This window comes from Salvelinus namaycush, chromosome 42, assembly GCF_016432855.1.
Source record: "Salvelinus namaycush isolate Seneca chromosome 42, SaNama_1.0, whole genome shotgun sequence".
Classification (NCBI taxonomy): Eukaryota; Metazoa; Chordata; class Actinopteri; order Salmoniformes; family Salmonidae; genus Salvelinus; species Salvelinus namaycush.
Genome location: NC_052348.1, coordinates 1,879,019 through 1,899,332, shown reverse-complemented (window position 1 = coordinate 1,899,332; position 20,314 = coordinate 1,879,019).

Genomic DNA, 20,314 nt, shown 5'->3' with positions numbered 1-20,314 from the left:
TCACGGCCTGTGGATATGCAATTTCTGCAATCTACCCCGTTTAGAACAGTGAGGGACAAGTTCACAAGCCTTGGCATTGTAGTGACAAGAGACCTTGATCAGCTATTGAAAGCGAATTGGGACATGAAAATATATCAGCTTAAACAAAATATAGATTTTTGGAAAACTCTGCCTATTTCCTTGGTTGGTCGTATAAACGCTATTAAAATGGTTGTCCTACCCAGGTTTCTTTACCTCTTCCAATGTCTACCCAATTTCATACCACAAAGCTATTTTAAGAAACTGGATTCAATAGTAACTCCATTTTTATGGGATAACAAGGCAGCCAGAATTGCAAAGAAGCATTTATGCAAGTACAAGATAGAGGGGGGCTTTGGCCTTCCTCACTTCAAACTGTATTATTGGGCTGCTAATCTGAACATTGTGTCTTTCTGGAGGGAAAGTTTACCTGCGATGAGACAGAAGAATATGCCTTCATGGCTTTTGATTGAGCAGGCCTCCTGTCAACGTTCCTCACTCAACGTTCCTCACTTCCTCAACGTTCCTGCACTTGTTAATAGCCCATCATATGTGAAAAAAGCCACTTATGACTCCAATCCAGTCATTTGTCATACGCTTAGGATCTGGAAACAGATTAGGGATTTTCTTAACATACCCACTGTTTACATAGACAGCCCGATTAGCCTGAATCATGCTTTCCACCCTGCATTGGATGATGTGGTGTTTTCACAGTGGAGGGAGAAGGGGCTCACAACAATTGGTAATCTATACATAGATGGTCAGTTAGCTTCATTTCAACAACTACAGGCAAAGTTCAACATGCCAACAACACATTTTTTCAAATACCTCCAAATCAGGAATTTCTTAAGGACACATATCCCACAGTATGGCATGAAGCCAAATAGTCCTACATTAGATAGCTTGATCCTTGTCAAACCCCATTCAAAAGGATCGGTCTCTAGACTGTATGATGTGCTACAGACCCACATAGAGGTATCCACAGACACCATTAAAAGGGCTTGGGAACAAGAACTTGGTTCAGAAATCTCAAATGAGGACTGGATAGAAGCTCTCAGGAATATAAACCACAGTTCAGTGAATGCCAGACACAACCTTGTACAGTTTAAGGTGATTCACAGGTTACACTACTCAAAAGTAAAACTGCATAAAATATTCCCGGACACCTCACCACTGTGTGAGAGGTGCAAGCAGGAGGAGGGGACGTTGACCCACTTATTCTGGACATGCCCTAAATTACATGCTTACTGGGCTCTCATTTTTGATTACTTATCTAAGGCCTTTGATAGAGTTCTAGCCCCAGACCCATTGATCGCTCTGTTTGGTACAGTTGATGGGAATAACCAGGAAGGGAAAGCTGTCTCTCTTTGTACTCTATTAGCCAAAAGGCTCATATTGCAATTTTGGAAATTGGAGACTGTACCTACCTTTGAAATGTGGTTACGGGATTTAGGGAATGTAATACATATGGAAAAGATTCGATACAACACCTCCAATAGAAGTCCATTGTTTTACAAAATATGGCAGCCGATACTGGATAAATGGTCTAGTCCCGCTTCATAACTGGGCTGACGATCTGCTGCTGCTCTGTGCTGTACTACACTCAATATTTATTTTTGGCTTAACTACACTGTTTGTAATGACTATATGCTGTCTTCTTATACATGTACCACCTAATAGGATTTTGTTTTATTTTGTGTATGTGTGAGTTAACTTTTGTTTTGTCCTCTAAAGTGGCCATCCCATTCAACTGTACAATGAATGTCATTATTTGTATTGCTGTCTTTTTTACTTTATTTTTATTGGAAAATAATAAACATATTATAAAAAAAAAAAAGAAGGGCGCTGTTCTGTGTGACTGAAACTGTGCTAATCTTAGAGGGGCACAGGAGGGGTGTAGAGGGAGGGGGGTGAATCAGGAGACTGCTGACTATGGTGTACAATAGACAATAACAGATAAACTATACACACGAAGATCATCTGTGAGGTTCTGAATTATGCACTACAACCCAATACTATATGTGATTGTGATTGAATACTCAATGTGATTGAATATTAGCAACTGTTGGCCTGGGCGCCTGGGTGTCTGTGTGTGTGCTGGAAGTAACAGTTAGCCCCAGATAAGTGTGCTGGGAAGATGTGGTTAGCCTTGAGCGAGAACAGTGGGCTTTGTATACAGGTGCAAATAGCTCAGACAATGTTGCAGAGCTGTCTGACCCCAGTCTCTGGGGTAAGGGAGCGTAATCTACACAGCAACAGCGCCGGGACTCCAAAGAGCGCAAAGGGGCTAGGACTAGCTTAAGCGCCAACACCGGCGATAGGCTGGGTGAGTCTAAACCACGCCCAGTCTCTACTCTGACAGGCCGGCTCGGAAGCGGGAACTATCTCTGTCATGAGTATATTATAATATCTTTGTCAGGAACAAGTCAGTTCCTTGTTTTCATCCTGCGTGATGACACAGTGAACCCGTATATACGGAAATTGCATTTGCCATTTATTAACTATTGAATTAAACAATTATTTTAACCAAGTTCAGGTGTGCTATTGTTCCTATCTCAGTTGAACCTTCGCAGCCTTAACAAGACCCTGAGCTTTGACATCATGTATAGTATGTTACTACGTTCCAATTTAGGCACTTTTCAGTGTCCAACTCTGCCATTTTCAATCCATATATGGGTACGGGTGTAAAGAGCTACGAGCGTCTCGTGAATATACGGCAGAAATATTTTTTCTTTGCTCCAGCATTAACTCTGAATGGTTTGGGCTACAGACGAGCGGTTTTCTGCACTGTAAAGTTGCAATCACGGACACCAAGCCATGCTATATTTGTTTCTATGACAGAGGATGTGGTATAGCTCAGCCAAGAGCCATATATTAGGAAATGCGTGTCCCTCAAATGATACAAATGTGACAACAGACAGAGCGCACTGGACTTGAAACAACGATACAGATGTAACCATGTGCCATTTAATGTATTTAATGCACTAGTGCTCCCATGTCAATATCTCATGTGCAATCCACAAGTCATGTGAGTGTTTAAAAAAAAAAGAATCAAGCCCTATAGCCCCTGGTTAAAAGCGGTGCACTAGCTATTACGGTTGCCATTGGAGCTGCAGCCCTGGAAGTCAAGGTTTAGGTCTGGGGAAGTGGTTGCCTAGCAGAGCTGCTAACAAGGTAATCAGTTTGTGCATCTGCCAGTATGTGGGGGGGGGGGGTCATCATGCACCGGGGGGTCAAAGTTCTGTTTACTCATTAACACTAATTGAGGCAATGTGTACATTCTATTTTTACACCTGTATGTTTATCTGGCACGCCGGCAAGGGGGCGCCAGGTCAATTGCCAGGGTAGGAGATTTTTGGTTAACCATCAGCCAGCTGGAGAGAGAGGGGTAACTAAGTGATGTCAGTCTTAGATGCAACATCCTGGCATTCGCCGTCCCTTTTCGGATGAGGATTATAAAAAAAAACTGCTTTTACTCTTGCTCAAATTTTAAATGTAATTTGAGGACAAAACGTTTTGTCTCTAACTGGCTTGGGTGCTCTTTGTTTGCTCTTAATAAACAACCTTGACGTTAATTAAAGGTTCAATCACATCCGAGAGCAATGGACCACCTTAATATATTTATTTTACCAACACTCCAGATACAACAGAGGCTGCCCTTCTTATATTAACACAAATAACCCCCTACTCATATACGGTGCTAACCCCGCCATGTGAGCCCCCTGAGCTAAATCCTAGACATTAGCCAGTGGAGCTAAAGCAAGTCTTCAGGCCTCAGTCGAGGTCACTCATCACACCAGAATGGTTGACAGAACCACCTCTGTTACATTGGTACACAGACTTAAGCCTAACAAGCAACACAGCTAACATACAGATACTTCACCAAGCCTCATTAGACTGTGAAAAATAAGCCTCATCACCTTATTTTGTCAGTCCTTCTCTGTTTGTCATGCCATCGCGGCCTGTGACATATCCTTAGTGGCAACACTATTTGTCCCCATAGCCTGATGAGTTCAGTCATTGTCAATGTAGGAGCTACTGGTAGACAGTGTAACTTCCTGTGGCTAAGTGACTTAGTTACACTAGCCTGCTGTAAATGGCTCATTCTTTAAAGAGGATACGCACTTGGCTTGTGCTTGGGCTCTTTGCTGTGCCACGGTAATCATTCAAACAGCATGCACAGCCTGTTCCCTAGAATAAACATGTGACTGGTGGACCTTAGCAGATAACCTTGTGAGTAGCGCACTATATAGGGAATGAGGTGCCATTTGGGACACAACCCATGAAAATTTTGACCACAAAGAAGAGTTGATATGGCCATGCCAGATTGTACTCAGATTGGCTGGAAATATGAACATTCACATGGTTGATATAGAGGTTGCATTTATCCCTTTTTTTCAGCCAGTCATAGAATACCCCTTTCAAGGAGCACATTGTAACAAGTCTCCATGGCCTTCCAGTTTTTATCCATTCGAGCCCACCAGCACATTGTTTTTGCATCTTATTCTGTTATGGCCAGGTAAGCTCTACGCAATTGAAAGTATGCCTATGCCTATTCACTATACTGAACAAAAATATAAACGCAACATGTAAAGTGTTGGTCCCATGTTTCATAAGGTCAAAATAAAAAATTCCAGACATTTTTCATAATCACAAAACGCTGATTTCTCTCAAATTTTGTGCACAATTGTTTACATACCTGTTAGTGAGCATTTCTCCTTTGACAAGATATCCATCCACCAGACAGGTGTGGCATATAAGGAAGCTGTTTAAACAGCATGATCATTACACAGGTGCACCTTGTGCTGGGGACAATAAAAGGCCACTCTAAAATGTGCTGTTTTGTCACACAACACAATGCCACAGATGTCTCAAGTTTTGAGGGAGCGAGCAATTGGTATGCTGACTGCAGGAATGTCCACCAGATAATTTAATGTTACTTTCTCTACCATAAGCCGCCTCTAACAACGTTTTAAAGTTTTTGGCAGTATATCCAACCGGCCTCACAACTGCAGACGACATGTAACCAGGCCAGCCCAGGACCTCCACATGTGACTTCTTCACTTGCGGAATTGTCTGAGACCAGACAGCTGATGAAACTGTGGGTTTGCACAACCGAAGAATTTCTGCACAAAATGTCAAAAACCGTCTAAGGGAAGCTCATCTGCGTGCTCTTCGTCCTTACCAGGGTCTTGACTAGACTGCAGTTCAGCGGCGTAACCAACTTCAGTGGGCAAACGCTTACCTTCGATGGCCACTGTCACGCTGGAGAAGTGTGCTCTTCACAGATGAATCTCGGTTTCAACTGTACCGGGCAGATGGCAGATGGCGTCATGTGGGCGAGCGTTTTGCTGATGTAAACGTTGGGAACAGAGTGCCCCATGGTGGTGGTGGGGTTATGGTATGAGCAGGCATAAGCTATGGACTATGAACACAATTGCACTTTATCTATGGCAATTTCAATGCACAGAAATACTGTGACGAGATCCTGAGGCCCATTGTCGTGCCATTCATCCACCGCCATCACCATAACGCACGGACCCATTTCGCAAGGATCTCTACACAATTCCTGGTAGCTGAAAATATCCCAGCTCTTCCATGGTCTGCATACTCACCAGACATGACACCCATTGAGCATGTCTGCGATGTTCTGGATCAACGTGTACGACAGGGTTTAAGTTCCCGCCAATATCCAGCAACTTTGCAAAGCCTTTGAAGAGGAGTGGAACAATATTTCACAGGTCATAATCAACAGCCTGATCAACTCTATGCGAAGTAATGTGTCGCGCTGCATGAGGTAAATAGTGGTCACACCAGATACTGACTGGTTTCCTGATCCATGCCTCTACCTTTTTTTAAAGTGTCTGTGACCAACAGATGCATATCTTTATTCCCGGTCAATGAGAAATCCATAGATTAGGGCCTAATTCATTTATTTCATTTGACTGATTTCCTTATATGAACTGTAACTCAGTAAAATCTTTTGAAATTGTTGCAAGTTGTGTTTATATTTTTGTTCAGTGTAAAATAAACTAAAAGGACCCAAATGGCTACTTGTGTCATTCAAATTGGTGTTATCAAAGCTCTTAACATTACCTCTCCCTAGCAACTTCAAATCCATGTTCTACAAATGGGAGAATGTTTCCCCACATGCTAGGTCCATGACATGATAGACTCAGCGAGAGAGAGCATCAATAAAAAAAGCCAGTGGAATAAATGAAGGGATTAGACGAGAGAGAGAGAGAGACAGAGAGAGAGAAGTCAATCAGCCGTCTTCCTGGTCAACTGGGACTTTTTTTGTTTCACTTAGCATACAAAACGGCCGTTAATTAACGTGACACAATGCGGCCGTGATCTCCCGACTAATTGCTTTTCTTTTCGGGTCATGCAATCAGACTCACCACGCGAAATCTGTGGGAAAGCATCATGGTGCCAGCCCTGTAATTGCCTGCTCCTTTCTCCAAAGATACAGTAAAGAGAGAAAGAGAGGGGGATCATTTGAACATTGTCCCAATTGGTGTCTCAATATAAATGGGCAGCATCAGATCAGACAAGGCCTTTTGGACCACAACAAAAGGGTTAGTACAAAGACAATGGAGAAGAGCCATCTTAACAAATGCAAGCAATATCTTGATAGCTTTGATTTGGAGCCACAGGGTAGTTCAAGTACACAGAAGGTGTGTGTTGTTTATCCTCTATAGCTCAGTTGGTAGAGCATGGCCCTTCCAACGTTGGGATAGTGGGTGTGATTACCGGGACTACCTTTACATAACATGTATGCCTGTATGACTGTAAGTTACTTTGGATAAAGTAGGGGTGTGCTGATCTCATATCAGTTTTATCACACACAGTGAGAAAGTTAGACACAAAAATATCATACCCCCAAGACAAGCTAATCTCTCACCATTACAATAATAGGGGAGGTTAGCATTTGGGTGGGGGGGGATATGACATGTGTGTCCAACTTTCTCACTCATCATTATTCACGATTCATTCAGGAGTTTTTCTTCTTCTAAACGCTTCACCCAATATGGATGACAATATCTTCAAATTAAAGCTGAGAGTCTGCACTTTAACCTCATAGTCATTGTATCATTTCAAATCCAAAGTGCTGTAGTACAGAGGCAAAATAATCTAAACAAATGTGTCACTGTCCCAACACTTCTGGAGCTCACTGTATTGTTTCACTTTCAAGAGGAGCAAAACTTTTCTCTCCCGACACTTATGCCACAACATTTATACAATCAAAATAAACTATCTACATTTGTCATTTTATTTTATAAGGATCTGTCGCTCAGTAATCATGCTTGGGCGAGAAGAATGGGCTTGGATCACGACATAAGGACAGACGTCGTCAGCAATGGAACAATTAAACGGACGGACCAAGTAGACCTACAAAACCACGCTAATTGGACAGACAAAAACAACCATATGGCCTCAGAAAAGAGTACAGGAAAAAAACTACATTGAACAACAATGACTAGCAATGGATTCTGATTCGTACATGATGTTTGGAGAAGGGGAGACTTGTGCCCTGAGACGAGTGACTAGTATGAGTGAATGAAACAGTCTGGGGAAATGAGAGCAGACGGAGAGCGGCTTGTTCTAATCCAATCGTTACAGCAGGCTCAACCAGTTTCTTTACAGACAGAAGAGATAGACAATAGTTGTTTGGAGCACACAGCGTTTCACACTGTTGAAAACGATTTGTTTCCATTTCACAGATAACTACAAAAAATGACTTGTGTCATAATCGTATTCGCTAAATTCTCCATATCCATTAAGATAACTTGTTTTGTCCGAGTACTCGACACACCCCTTGGATAAAAGTGTCTTCTAAATGGCATATATCATCATATTGTTAACGCTGCCTTTAGACGAGGGACGCAAATATTGTCAAACCAGTCGGCATAGCGGGACAAGAAAGCAAGACAGACGGTGACGGCAAAAGCAAGCCAGCATGAAGGTATGCATCGCTACGGTGATTTTAGTAAACAAAAGTAATCAAATCAACATCCGGTAGAAAACAATGAATGAATGTTCACACACACACATTTAGTTAAGAGGGCTGAGCACGATGTGCTTTTTGTGCTAATTCAGTTTGCCGCCACACATTTTCAGAGTTATGTGCTAAAGATCAACTTCATAGTCTGTTACAGTTACTTACATCACTCGGGTCTATTGGCAATTTATCGACTTCATAACATTTGAAGATAGGGCAAGAGAAAGAGAAGGCATTTTGTATGGTGTTAGAGTATGCACGAGTTCCAACCCGAGGGGTGAATTCAAGAAACAGAAGGAAAGGAATGATAGAGGGGGATAGAGGAGGAGGAGGAGAGGAGAAGTTATAGGTTAGTGTCTTTCGCACTGAAGGCTGTGGTGAAGCAAGCCACGGTCAGAGCTGGAGCCGGGGCTGGGTGAGAAACATTTTTGGGTTTACTCTGTCAACACCCACAGCGATAAATAAAAAATGACTGAGTAAGCACCCTATTCAAGAGGAAACACAGGTGGAAAAACCACAGGAGGCCTTGGAGAGTGTTGGAAAGTCGCTGCTTACTTACTGGACAAACTTGCAATGTCACTACAATGTTTCCGATTTTTTTTTACAATGTTATACTTTACATCCACAGTGATGCACATTAAATTGTTACTATGTGGATGAAAGTCAACAACTACAGGTATAACATGGTTGGTGCTATGTCCAACAACTGTGTTGTGAAGATTAATAACACCAGATGTTTTTTAAGACAGACTTCTCAATTAATTTTTTACTCTCTTCCTTTAAGTTAATGCAAAAAAAAAAATGATATTAGACTCCTTGAACATAATCAAAAACCTTGCGTGTCTTTATCTGCAGTATATACTCTAAAGAATCAGATATGTACTCCCTCATTGTAGGCTGTCTAATTGCATGACATCTGCAATCCAATTTTCGGGAGAGGGGGATTGAAATGTTGAAATTTGCTTGTTCTCATCGTCGCCGCTGCTGCGCTAAAAAATGTCTATTCAGAATCCCTTTGTGGTGGTCTTTGATCTTGGTTTGGAAGAGCTCAAAAGGAGTGTTCTTTTAAACCGGGCCGGTCCGGGCTTAGCTTTCGATCTCTGGTTATCGTAGGTGGCCTAATAATCAGGACACGAGAGGAGAGTAATCTGGCCAGTATGACACACAAAGAGATCCTCATCAACCAGTTCTCTCCTGCGAGTTGAGAAAGGTCACTTTGGTGATTGCGAGTGATCTGATTGATCTCAACAAGGTCACATGGTTTTAGATTGTTTTGGCTTCAAAATATCCCCTCACGGGTTATTACAATCCATGGGGCGATATGTAACTGAAAACTATTGAATAGCTTATTTTGTTCCAAAACAGACTCCAAATCAGTATCCCAGATGCAACCTTCTGCCCTCGAGTAAGGTGCTGAACCCCTACACCTGAACTTCTGCGTCTAACCCCTAGAGGTGTGTCACGGGGGGGCTGGGTTGTAAGAAAAGAAAAAACGTTAGCGTTGGTCCTATCTTCTCTATGCTCTTGTATGAGGCACAGTTTAACAACTGAGCTAGTATTTTATCAAAAGTCGGACAAGAAAGCATGCAGGCATAGAGGTGGTGCGGCTGAACAATCATCACAATCCTCATCGTGTGACATGACCACAACTTGATGCTGCTAGCATAACCTGACCTAACAGCCTAACATACAAACACTGCTATGATCAGGTCAACCCAGCCCAATGGATTCCCTGTGGACTAACACCAGGTCGTAGTATGATATATTTACAACCTAATACTAACATAACGTCATTTAACAGCCTAACATAACATCAATGGCACTGTCAGGTCAACCCAGAACAGGAGGTTCCCTGTGAATGTACTTCAGCCACAGAGGATTAGGTTTTATATATATTCATAGAGTGGATTAATAAATCACTCAAATTGATTCTAGGTCACCTGGATTAGACCGTGTGATGCAGTTATGTTGATCAAATGGACAGTAGTGAGAAAGCAGGGTAATATTAACCAGGAACCTGACGGAAGTCAATGGTCCGAAATGGGGAGGGACAATTTACATTTAAAATGGTTGTCATTTAGCAGATGCTTTTATCCAGAGCGACTTAAAGTAGTGCATTCATCTTAAAATAGGTAGGTGAGACAACATATCACAATCGTAGCAAGTACATCTTCCCTCAAAGCAATGGGGGTAGGGGGGGGGGCAGTTCCTCTTGCTGTTCCGTAGGCAAGCACCAGGGTCTTAAAGATGATATGTGCTTCGACTGGAAGCCAGTGGAGTGTGCGGAGGAGTGGGGTGACATGGGAGAACGTGGGAAGGTTGAACACCAGGCGGGCTGCGTCATTCTGGATAAGTTGCAGGAGTTTGATGACAAAAGCGGGGGAGCCCAGCCAACAGAGAGTTACAGTAGTCCAGACAGGAGATGACAAGTTCCTGGATTAGGACCTGTGCCGCTTCCCGTGTGAGGAAAGGTCGCACTCTACAGATGTTGTAGAGCATGAACCTGCGAGCGAGTCACTGATTTGATGTTTGCAGAGAACAACAGGGTGTTGTCCAGGGTCACGCCAAAGTTCTACCTGAACTTGTCCAATAAGAAACTCGTTTCCATTTTCCATTGCGAAACGTTTTGCTACGGTGTGCACGGATGAATACGATCCTGGTGCAGGAGCTCTGGTAACAATCACAAAGCAGGGCCTACGTGCGTGCAGTGAATGTCTGCGGCTTGGGTCCTTTGGTACAAACTTCATAGCTCGTAAGACATTATACATGTGCTTATAATGCACTGTAAAGTCGATATTGAAGTGCTACCGGTCCTTTTCCAAAATTGTGCAGTGTTTAATGTGTGTATTTGGGAATAGTTGATTAGAACAGCGGAAACGAGGAGGGCATCAGAAAAACACATGCCTTGTTATCGTGAATCAAAAGAGAACAGTCAAACTGCAAGGTAACAGCAGTTCTCTGACAGACAGTGAAGTCACCAGCTAAAGTCTCTGATCTCCCAAAGCGCATCTCTATCAGGATTTCGAACTCTCACACGACATCCAGGACACTTCACCAAAATAGTATGTTTTCATTCAGACTTTTTTTTCCTAGAGTAATGAGAATAAAGTACAGGCCCGTGCAAGTCCATTCACGGCAGCGTCGTATCGATTTCCATTGAGAACAGCTAAAGCAATTTTTAGAGTGTGATTATGAGCGCTAGTCCATTAGTCCCTAGTTGTAAGAGGGTCCTCAGTATTATAAGCACTGCATGAACTTTCTCTCCACAAAGGATACATTTAGTTCCGTGTCTATTTTGCATCTGCGTTGAATATAGAATGCATTTCTGCTTTGTTGACATGGCCTACAAAATCTAGACAGGGCCTACTTTATCAAATAAAAAAAGAGAAGGTGAACATGTTCTCTCTGCATTTATCAAGGAATGCACTTCAGTCTGTCTTTTCGCGTGGAAAGGGAAAAGGTGATAGTTCATTGTCATTTTCCCCCCTATGTACTGTCAGGTGAGTATGCTTGCGTCCCAAATGGCACCATGTTCCCGACATAGTGCACTACTTAATGCACTTTGTAGGGAACAGGGTTCCATTTGAGACACAGCCTATATTTCCCCCAGACACCTATGGGATATGAGACCAGGGGAAAAAGAGCAGACTGTGGCTTACCACGTGATGAACAACATTCCACGGAGAGAAGCACGGGGTAACCTTTAAAAACGTACACCTCTGCTGAATCTTGACGTTTTACACTGGCTGCACAGGGCGTCTAGCAGGGCAAGTTCTGGGCAGCTTGACTGACATGTTTTTCAAATGTCTTTGTTATTTATATCTACTTCATAGATTTTTGTATCTCTCGGTGGTCAAAACTGAGGCAGATAGATACAGCAGTATTTTTGTTCGTTTTTTGTTCTTCTTCCAACTACAAAAATAATCTTCAAACGATATGGTTAAATCCTAAATGGCACCATATTACCTTAAAGTATACTATTTTCGACCAGGGCTCATAGGGACAAGAAAGGGAGTGAGTGAGTAATCCTTAATTTTTTTAACATACAGATCTGCCTTGTTGCAACTCATAAAATAAATTAACTTAGCTCCTACAGTACATTCCTTTTCCCTCTTCCTTTTTCAATTTAGTAAATGGAAAAGATAATGTGTAACAATGTTCAGGTAACCTTAACAAAATTGGCTAATTATCAAAGTCAATGTTTTTTTATTTCTTTTAAAAGTAACCCAATTACTTTTACTCTGAGTACTTTTTAAATTAGCTACTTTATACTTTTACCTAAGTCATGTTGCCCGGGGTAGGCCGTCATTGTAAATAAGAATTTGTTCTTAACTGACTTGCCTAGTTAAATAAAGGTTAAATAAATAAAAGAATATCCTTAAAGTAACAATACTTCTATTTGAGTAGGATATTTCAGTACTCCTTCCACCCCTTATATCACGTCTACTCCCGCACCTCCCCTCCATTGTTCGACGTTGCCGGTTTACTAACCACCAGTCCTGGGAATCCTCATTACGCACACCTGGCTTTCATCATTACGTGCCCCTGTGCTTCATCATCAAGCAAACCGGTTCTGCATTATCTCACTCACCATCTCATGGTCAAGGATGAGAATCACGGACTGGTCACCCAAATGCCGGAGAAACTGTTTTCCTGTTCCCTCTCATGTTGTAGCCTGTGGTCTGGGACGTAGATGTGGACCAGTGGTGGTCAGTGCCGTTTATGATAAGGGAGGACAATAATTTTTTTTCATGAGCATGGCCTTATTTCTATTACAGCATGTTGGATGACTGTCATTCATATTCCATTCATCCACTTCAATGTAACATAGATGAAGATGGCGCTGAAGGGGATGGATACCGTTTTGTCTCTTAATACCTCTACTGCTTCTCTCTCCCGGATCCGGGATCCTCCTCATCAAAAAAGCTGACTAGCATAGCCTAGCCTAACGGGACAGGGATATCATATAATATAATTTTCATGAAATCACAAGTCCAATACAGCAAATGAAAGATAAACATCTTGTGAATCCAGCCATCATTTCCGATTTTTAAAATGTTTTACAGCGAAAACACAATATGTATTTCTATTAGTTAACCACAGTAGCCAAACACACAAACGCATTTATTCACCGCAAAGGTAGCTTTCGCAAAAACCAGCAAAAGATATAAAATTAATCACTAACCTTTGGACAACTTCATCAGATGACAGTCTTATAACATCATGTTATACAATACATTTATGTTTTGTTCGAAAATGTGCATATTTATAGCTACAAATCCTGGTTATACATTGTGAATACGTAGCAACGATTCACCAGAATCTCCGGAGATATTTTGGACACTCACCTAATCTGACCAAAGAACTCATCATAAACTTTACATAAAAATACTTGTTGTATGGCAAATGAAAGATACACTGGTTCTTAATAATGCAACAGCTGTGTTAGATTTTTTTAAATAACTTTACCATAACATACAGCTTGCGTTATTGTGAGACAGCACTCACCAACACGGCGGAGAATAGGAGTCAACATTTTACACAGAAATACGAAATAACATCATAAATGTTTTCTTACTTTTGCTGAGCTTCCATCAGAATGTTGTACAAGGAGTCCTTGGTCAAGAATAAATCGTTGTTTGGTTTTAAAATGTCCATTTATTCTGTCGAATTCGCGCCACAATGCTAGCCAAGGTTGCTAACATTCCCATCCTCTCTTGGCGCAAAGAACGGAAAACTCCAAAAGTCCCAATAAACGTTGAATAAACTGATAAAACTCGGTTGAAAAAACCTACTTTATGATGTTATTATCATATGTATCAAATAAAATCAGAGCCGGAGATATTCGCCGTGTATACCGAACGCTTTTCAGAAGACAATGTCGAGCTCCCCAGCGCGCCTTCGAAGACAAAGAAAATACCGGACCTGTCACTCCAAAAGCTCTTATTCGACCTCAGATCAAGCTAGACACCCCATTCCACCTTCCACTGCCTGTTGACATCTAGTGGAAGGTGTATGAGCCTCGTTTTCAGATTTTTCACTTCCTGTATGGAAGTTTGCTGCCAAATGAGTTCTGTTTTACTCACAGATATAATTTCTATCGAATAGTAATAATAATATGCATATTGTATGATCTAGAATAGAGTACGAGGCAGTTTAATTTGGGCACGATTTTTTCCAAAGTGAAAACAGCGCCCCCCTATTGACAAGAAGTTTTTAACCAACAGTGCTATTTATTATAATTGTTTTTTGCCTTGTTCGTAACTTGTTTTGCGCATAATGTTGCTGCTACCGTCTCTTATGACCGAAAAGAGCTTCTGGACATCAGAACAGCGATTACTCTCCTCAAATTGGATTTAGAGTTTTTCATTAATGAGTCGGACGGGAAGGATATACTCCAGACACCCGAACAGGCCCTCATCCTCATCATTCGCTGGAGAAGGAAACTGAGATTTTGAGGAAAGAGATGCCTTGTGAGGCCCTCTGTACTGCTAGCTAACGTTCAATCACTGGAAATGAATGGGACAAACTGAAAGCACGTATATCCTACCAACGGAACATTAAAAACTGTAATATCTTATGTTTCACCGAGTCGTGGCTGAACGACGAGATTAATAACATACAGCTGTGACGACCCTCCCACTCTGTCTGCCATATGCTCTCTTTGCTCTTGTCTCCTTATTAGGATGCCGGTGGGTGGAGTTGGGAGGGTCGTCAGCTACATGGGAAACACCTGGGCCCGTGTGTGTCCCAGGATAAATAGACCTCTTCCACAATCATTGGGGAGACTCTCTCCATGCAGACACCTTCAAAGATTTTGTTGTGGTATTTTTGTGGCCTTTTGGTTGTTTGCTTAGGCACCTTTCAACACCCCGCATTATCACATTTATGCAAGCAAAACACTCACTTACACTACTGATTACTGATTACACACACCATTGTTAATTGCATTTAGGTTACCTTAGTTAATAAATATATTTTGTTATTACTTATCTCCATGGTGTCTCCCTTTTGTTACGGGCTTTGAGCCGGTTCGTGACACAACTGGCAGGTTATACACTCTATCGGCAGGATAGAACAGCAGCCTCTGTTAAGACACGGGCGGGGGCCTATGCATATTTGTAAACAACAGCTGGTGCACGATATCTAAGGAAGTCTCAAGGTTTTGCTCGCCTGAGGTAGAGTATATCATCATAAGCTGTAGACCACACTATCTACCTAGAGTTTTCATCTGTATTTTTTGTAGCTGTCTACATACCACCACAGACTGATGCTGGCACTAAAACCACACTCAATGAGCTGTATACCGCCATAAGCAAACAGGAAAACGCTCATCCTTAGGCGGCGCTCCTAGGGGCCGGGGACTTTAACCTCTCTTGGGTAGGGGGCAGTATTTTCACGTCCGGGTGAAAAGCGTGCCCAGAGTAAACTGCCTGCTACTCAGGCCCAGATGTTAGAATATGCATATTATTCGTAGATTTGGATTGAAAACACGCTGAAGTTTCTAAAACTGTTTGAATGATGTCTGTGAGTATAACAGAACTCATATGGCAGGCAAAAACCTGAGAAAAAATCCAACCAGGAAGTGGGAAATCTGAGGTTTGTAGTTTTTTAACTCTTTGCTTATCCAAGATAAAGTGGAAATGGGGTCATATTGCACTTCCTAAGGCTTCCACTAGATGTCAACAGTCTTTAGAACCTTGGTTGAGGCTTCTTCTGTGAAGTGGGGGCAAATGAGAGGGGATTGAGTAAGGTCTCTCACAGAGAGCCACGAGCTGACCATGTGCGTTCATGTGAGAGAGTTAGCTTGCGTTCCGTTACATTTCTGAAGACAAAGGAATTCTCCGGTTGGAACATTATTGAAGATTTATATTAAAAACATCCTAAAGATTGATTCTATACATCGTTTGACATGTTTCTACAGACTGTAATGGAACTTTTTGACTTTTCGTCTGCACCTAGTGATCGCGCGTCATGAATTTTGATTACTGGGCTAAACGCGCTAACAAAAAGGAGTTATTTGGACATAAATGATGAACTTCATCGAACAAAACAAACATTTATTGTGGAACTGGGATTCCTGGGAGTGCATTTTGATGAAGATCATCAAAGGTAAGTGAATATTTATAATGCTATTCTGACATCTGTTGACTACACAACATGGCGGATATCTCTTTGGGTTGTGTTGGTCTCTGAGCGCTGTACTCAGATTATTGCATGGTGTGCTTTTTCCGTAAAGTTTTTTTGAAATCTGACACAGCGGTTGCATTAAGGAGAAGTGTATCTAAAATTCCATGCATAACAGTTGTATCTTTTAGTAATGTTTATTATGAGTATTTCTGTAAATTGATGTGGCTCTCTGCAAAATCACCGGATGTTTTGGAACTACTGAACATAACGCGCCAATGTAAACTCAGATTTTTGGATAAAAATATGAACTTTACCGAACAAAACATACATGTATTGTGTAACATGAAGTCCTATGAGTGTCATCTGATGAAGATCATCAAAGGTTAGTGATTAATTTTATCTCTATTTCTGCTTTTTGTGACTCCTCTCTTTGGTTGGAAAAATGACCTAACATAATCGTTTGGTGTGCTTTCGCCATAAAGCCTTTTTTAAATCGGACACTGTGGCTGGATTTACAACAAGTGTATCTTTTAAATGGTGTAAAATACTTGTATGTTTGAGGAATTTGAATTATGGTATTTCTGTTGTTTTGAATTTGGCGCCCTGCAGTTTCGCTGTTGACGAGGTGAGACGCTACCGTCCCACATACCCTAGAGAGGTTAATGCAGGGAAACTTAAATCTGTTTTGCTAGCACAGACTGGAATATGTTCCGGGATTTTTCCAATGGCATTGAGTAGTACACCACATCAGTCACTGGCTTCATCAATAAGTGCATCGATGACGTCGTCCCCACAGTAACCCAACATGAAGCCATGGATTACAGGCAAAATTCGCACTAATCTAAAGGGCAGAGCTGCCGCTTTCAAGGAGCAGGACTCTAACCGGGAAGCTTATAAGAAATCTCGCTATGCCCTCAGACAAACCATCAAACAGGCAAAGCATCAATACAGGACTAAGATCGAATTGTACTACACCGGCTCCGATGCTCATTGGATGTGGCAGGGCTTGCGAACTATTACAGACTACAAGGGGAAGCACAGCCGATAGCTGCCCAGTGACACGAGCCTGCCAGACGAGCTAAATAACTTCTATGCTCGCTTCGAGGGTTTGGAATCGGCTAAACTTTGATCATTGAGGTAGTAAATGAATGATAGGAAATGAAAGAGACTGGGTGTTATGTTAGAAGTTAATGGTTCTTTGAAGAAAGACAGAAGGATTTGGAATGTGTTTGATGGAGGAGAGGAGAGCGATGTGTTGATATAGAGAAGGCAGATGGATATCTGTGGATTAGGTGAAGAAGGTGTTGAGGTCAGGAGGGGTGAGGTCAGTTCCCCTTAAGGGAGTAATCAGGGTTGGTATCTGGTTACCTTCTTTCCTGTGGAGCCATAAACTGTAAAGAGGAGGAGTGTCTTAAGTAGGATGCATATAAACTGTGATGTCTGAAATGTTTTGCTCTCTGATTACAGCTGTACAGAACCTTTGGGGATGATTCAACTTGGTTAAAGCTTCTCTAGTGTCCGTGAGTCATTTACTCTGAAAAATAAGAACCTAACAGAGGCAAGTAACACTGAAACATGCATGAGAGCATCAGCTGTTCCGGACGACTGTGTGATTGATCACAGCCGATGTGAGTAAGACCTTTAAACAGGTCAACATTCACAAGGCCGCAGGGCCAGACGCAGTGTTCGAAATTAACTTTTTGGCTCACCTGCCAAGGGGACTGGTAGATGAAAAAAATCCACCAGCCAAGCATATTTTTTACCGGCCAAAATAAGAAATTGACTTTCTGTGTCACATATACATGCATTTCAGTACATATCATTGAAATAATAAATGATTAGGTTGAATACAAACTTAAAGAAGAGGCCAGAGCAAAATTTGAAACAAAATTATTTTAATATATTGATCAAAGGTTAATCAAATCAAGTTATTTGTAGAGCACTTTTAAAAACAACTGTAGTTGACCAAAAGTGCTGTACAGAGTGCAAAAATGCCAAACAGTGGGCACACAATGAAATACACAAAACATATCAGATACAATGAATAAGAGTACATAGAGGGCAACAGCAATGGTAAGATACAATTATGAGAAGTGCAGTGGACATAGAACTGGTGCTTTCCTGATACAAGGGGGAAACAGGGGAAGCAGGTCTACAAATCCTTTACTTTGAGTAGAAATACCCTGATAAAATACAGGTCAAATAGAGACTTTTAATTGTGGCTAGATTTCATTTCACACCCTGAATACAACTGAAGAAGTCTTGAACTCAAAGTTCTACTGAAGTATTTGCTATTAAATATACTTAAGGATTAAAGTACATATGAAGGTTTTGTAAACCTATCAGATGCTTAATCATTTTAATCAACTCACTCTCGACTGCAATCACCCTCTTTGCACAGTCCATGAGGTTTGGCCTCCTGCTCCTGACAGAGTCCTGGTGCCACAGCATCTCAGCTTTTATCGGATCATACTCCCTGATCTCTGGAGAGGACCATAAGGAGATCTGACAATGTATCAGACTTCAGGTTGGACCGCCAATCGGTTTTCACCTGTTTCATGGTATTAAAACCGCTTTCACATTCAGCTGTGGAGGCAGGGAAGGACAGGAGCAGGTCAACCAATGCCAGCAAATCAGGGCAGGAATGCAGGAATCCTGTTAACACGGAAGCAGGAGATCTTCTGCAGGGACTGGGGCTCTTTTGGTACATCAACACCTTCAGGACAGTCCACTGGTCAGGGATCCTTTCAACGTGGATACCAGAGGTCTCCAGGACAGGCTTGAAGTGGTCCACCATGTTTTCCAGTTCAGTGTCACCAAAATCTAGAATAATTGTATACATTACATTACAACAAGCATCATGCAGTTTTAATTCTCAAACTATAAAAATATGATCATGAACCTAACCTGACTGCCCTGTAATACAAAACATAAAGTAACCTGCTGCTGCATCACCTGACTCTGGCCAGTTGGTGAAGCTGACCAGCTTGGTGGCACTACACTGGCATCCTGGAACCTGTCAGTCATACTCTCAACTAGCTTGTCAAGCATTTTGTCCTGTGAGGTGACGAGGGTCTTGCTGTCACCTCTGGTCAGCGAAATTCCCTCATATCTGTTGACCATTGTGGCCTTCATCACGGGCCCTTCTCTGATGATAAAAGGCTCATTTTACCATCCTTTCAGAATGTTCCTTCACAACACACTCACTCACACTCTCTCTCCCTCTCTTATTGACGTAATACTTTCTCTTAATTCTCTTAAGGTAAGTATTTATTATTGCAGCTTAAATAAACATACCTAGTTTTGTACTTCTTAAGTACTGCATGTGTTGAGCACAAGGAACTGTGGACGTCTGCTATGGTGATGGTGGACCTCGGCAGACAGGCAGAGAGGTTGCTCAGGTGTGTTAGTGTGTCATGCAGGAAGCCACAGAAGCGGATAACAACAGCCTCCCTCGCAGTACTGTAGTATTTACTGGCCTTGGCCTGCTGGACACCTCGGACATTTTGGGCATCAGCAGATTGAATCTGAAATACATAAAGAACAAAATACATACAAATAGACAATGAATTGCTGTCCAAAAAAAAACTATATTAGAAATTACACATTTTATCAGTGCATAAAGCATTGAAACATGACGTTACCAATTGTAAACGTGATTGTTGTTATTTACTGGACATTGCATATTGATGATGACTTTTGGAGTACTTAGCATAGCAATCTAGAGCCACTACCTGTTCCAGGTGCTGGACAAGCCCCATGTAACCTCGCAGGAAGTGGTCCAGTGCAGCAAAGCTGTTTGCCAGGTTTGCCCTGTTCAGTGGACTGGTGTGGTAGGAGGTGTAGAGCCCATTGAGGAGGTCTTCTACTTTCTGAAACATCACGTTGGACTGGATGGCGTCAGAAATGGTCGGTTCAAGGCGGTGTGCCATACAGTGGATGTCAATGATGTGGGCCCTGTCCCCCTTCAGCCGGCTGACCACACCATTCTTGGCTCCGGTCATCACAGCAGCTCTGTTCCCAGAGCGAGCAACTTGCTCCCCCACTCATCACACACTCCCTCCATGATGGCTCGGTTGGCGTTGCTTATGTGTGCCGCGTCTGCCTTCTCCACCGACTTGATGCCAACAAACTTTGACTCGATCTTGCCCATGTGACAGAATC